This window comes from Wasmannia auropunctata, unplaced genomic scaffold (genome assembly GCF_000956235.1).
Source record: "Wasmannia auropunctata unplaced genomic scaffold, wasmannia.A_1.0 LD336083.1, whole genome shotgun sequence".
In the NCBI taxonomy this organism is placed as follows: Eukaryota; Metazoa; Arthropoda; class Insecta; order Hymenoptera; family Formicidae; genus Wasmannia; species Wasmannia auropunctata.
The window spans coordinates 1934413-1938015 of NW_012026807.1; the positions used below are offsets into that span (position 1 = coordinate 1934413).

Below are 3603 nucleotides of genomic sequence, written 5' to 3' on the forward strand. Positions count from 1 at the left end.
AAATTATTGCAAAAGTAATACAAATTAAAGACATGTATATTTTAATGAAAATATATTACCTGCCAAGCTAAAGCTAAGTGTTTCCCAAACTCGTAACCCTTTTCCTCTATTTCTTTGTTATGACCAGCTATTTTTAATGTACATTGGCAACTTTTCCCGAGCAACGATCCAGCGCCATAAATGTTTAAAAGCGTCCATTCCTTTAGTGCATAGTCCGTGCGCTCCTCAGATGGTATTGACGGTATAGGAAAATTTTGATTGTCTCTACGTGCTACAAATTCTGCTTGACATAAATCTCTTATTGCTTCCGATATTAATAACGTAATCTAAAAATATTATTTTTAAATTACAATTACTCTCTTTAATTTAAAAAATAATATTTTATATTTTCTTGTAATAAATTACAATGACAAACAGCTAAAAAAAGTAGCAAGTATATGTACTAACAGCCTGATTTTTTAGAGCTGCCAATTCAGTAAAACAAATTTTAAGTAAATAATCTCCACATAACAATGCTAATTTATTGCCGAGAGTTATATTGTCCAATTCTGTAGATTCCAGAGACTTTGCATCTACGTTTATGTTTACTAATCCTCTGTGTATTAAATTGCTAGTGCGGATCATTTCTATAACTTTTGCCAGTACTTTTTGACTGAAACATATGTGTATTAGGATCTGTCTTTTCTTCGTAGAAAAATATATTTTTTGTACTTTATCAGCAGTATTTAAATTTTTATGTACATACCTGTGTAATACGCCCACAACTTCATCCACATCTGTCGGTTTTGCATTCAAGTGGCCAGCAGCTTTGGAGATTAACAGCAAGACGAGACCAAATGTTTGAGTGTTATGTTGAATGTTATTATGACAAATAACCGTCCTATTGTAAAAAAAAGCACAAATAAAATTTTTATTTTTTAGAAAAGCATTATATTATGATAATTTACTTAGTTGTCTTTAATACAGGATGATTTGAGCCAACCAGCTTTTTTAAATGCAACGCAACATTAGCAAACTCGTCGCTTGACTGCCAATTTAAATTTAAGAAGGACGGGTTTCCGACGATCTTCTCTGCTTCGGACATAATTTTATTCCAATCCGTCTTTTGACTCACTGCCTTTTTGTTTTCAGATTTATTAATATTACTAAAATGGAATCTGTCTAGTGTAGAAATATATAATACTCTCTGAGCTTGAAAAATCTTATGTGACTTCCACAGAAACGTAGACATAGAACTGCTTCCTCTCCAAATCCTGAGCACGACTGTATTCCCAGACATCGTCTAATTTACTATTGAAACTGCTATAAATAATAAAAAATTTTAAAATTGGAGAAAAATATTATATCAATCAGAATTATATTTGTTAGAAAGATTCAGGATTATCAGGATAAACTTATGCATCCAGTAAGAAATGATTGGTTAAAAGAGATGACGAATTAATGTCTAAAATGCTTATTGATGTAGAGTAAATTGATTAATGAAACATTTTTGTGTTATTTGAATTAAACAATTATATTAAACATTTATTTAGACGTCTTGTTTATTTAGATAATTTTATCTAAATGCTTAAATTAATTTTTACACAGAACTAAACAAAACTGTATTGTCAAAATATGTTTCATTTTTCATACAGCATAACAGCAAATGTCCAAAAGTGGATCATAAGACATTTTTAAGACATGTTATGGTATGATATATGTCTGAAGACATCATATTATATATATATGTTTAAATAATGTTCTTTTTTTAGGCTATTCACGCTCACAGTGCTCTTGAAATCATTCTTATTATTTATCAATAATAATATTAAAGAAAGACAAATCATCTCTTGGTATAAAATTTGCTCGGAATTTGGCTACAATTTGTAGCAATTATACTCACCATCGCTGTGAGCGTGATTTGTCTTTCTTTAAATTAATATTCAAACTGTAGGATTCACTGCGTCCGATATCCGATGTATGTCCAATATCCAATAGAAGAATTATATGTTTTTTGGAAATAAAAATATTATTAGATTTAGGCACCCTAAAAAGAGAAGGGTTTTTCAATGGATATCAAATTGTTGTATATTAATCGGATATCAGATGCGATATCCTACAATGCGAATTCTACATTAGACATCTTAATTAATATCTCACTCTTGGATATGCATGTCTGGGTTTTTTTTTACGTAAAATACAATTTTGGGGTCTTTCATATAGTATTTAATTATTATTTTATTAGAACACATGAAAGAAGTTTTATAGTTTTACTCTTTTGATTCTGTCCTGTACAGTGTTTTACTTACAAGAAATATAATTTTGTCCATCTGGCTATGATGCCGCATACTGTTCACGAGTAAACGATAATGAAGACTTTAATAGACGTCTCTAATAGTCGTCTCTCTTATCTGGGTTGTGCTTATTTTAAGATTGTAGATAGCGAATAGGATAGGTGGAGATGGTGCGAAAAGGAAGATGGGAAAGCAATATCGGAATTCGGTGATGAGCGCCAATTGGGCCTGAGCTTCTACGATATGTACCGTTTTGATTTATGAAGACGGATAAATTAATTGTTACGTGTATTGCAATATTAGTAATACAATTCTTTTCAACAGAATGTCTTTGATTGCACAAAAGTAGTTATAATTCTTGCACAAACTTAACTCATGATTAGATCAGGAAATACATTCTCTTTGATATCATGTTTGATATCATCGCAATTCTTCTTTTTTTTTACACTTAAAAATAATATTATCACAAAAAGAGGCAGCATATCATTTGCACAAGATACTGCCAATTTATAGACACTCTTTCTCTCGTATGTGCTTCGAAAAGGCTGCATTCTCATTGGCTATCGTATGAAAACAAACATCGTAATTGTAAAGTTGAAGTTGAGTTAACTACGATGAGATTAAGACAGCTAACGAGCGTTACGATTCGTAAGAAGAAGATAACAATATATACATAACGATGTATACATATATTGACCTTTAAATTAACTCTTCATCAATATCGCTTACCAGCGAGCAGTATGCAGTATATACCTTATGGCCAGATATACGAGGCGAAATTCCATTTCTTGTAAGTAAAAAATTGTGCAAAATAGAATGAAAAATGCAGCGCATTGTAAAATTTCTTCCATGACAACATTATTTAAATATATGATGTCTTTCAGTCATCATACCATAACGGCTAAGTAGCAATCGAATGTGATTGATTTTTACAATGTTAAAATGCTATGTTAAAATGTTACTTAGCCGCTTAATGAGCGCTTGTACTACCGGTCTAGTGAGCACCATCTAATGTCACATAATTATGTTAATGGAAGTATTTCTCAGATGAAGCAAAAAGTTATAGACAATATTTATACATTGTTATATAATAATTATTATAATAATTTAATTTAATAGTAATATAGTTATATATGTTGAATAATAATAGCAAAACTTATAAATGTAACATCAAATATAAAGCACATAAATTTTTCTTAAATTGAAATAGGTATTATAATAAACTAACATTTATAAAAAATAATTTAAAAATATCAGTATTTTTATATATAGTACATTATAAAATACAAAAATTTAATATGTTATATATATATGTGTGTGTGTGTGTGTG

The 3603-nt window shown here is 29.6% G+C and overlaps 1 pseudogene; it reads right to left on the reverse strand.

Annotated features, from left to right (window-relative positions):
- Nucleotides 1-3530, reverse strand: part of LOC105448696 — a 4211-nt pseudogene extending 681 nt beyond the window's left edge.
- Between the last annotated feature and the right edge of the window lie 73 nt (nucleotides 3531-3603).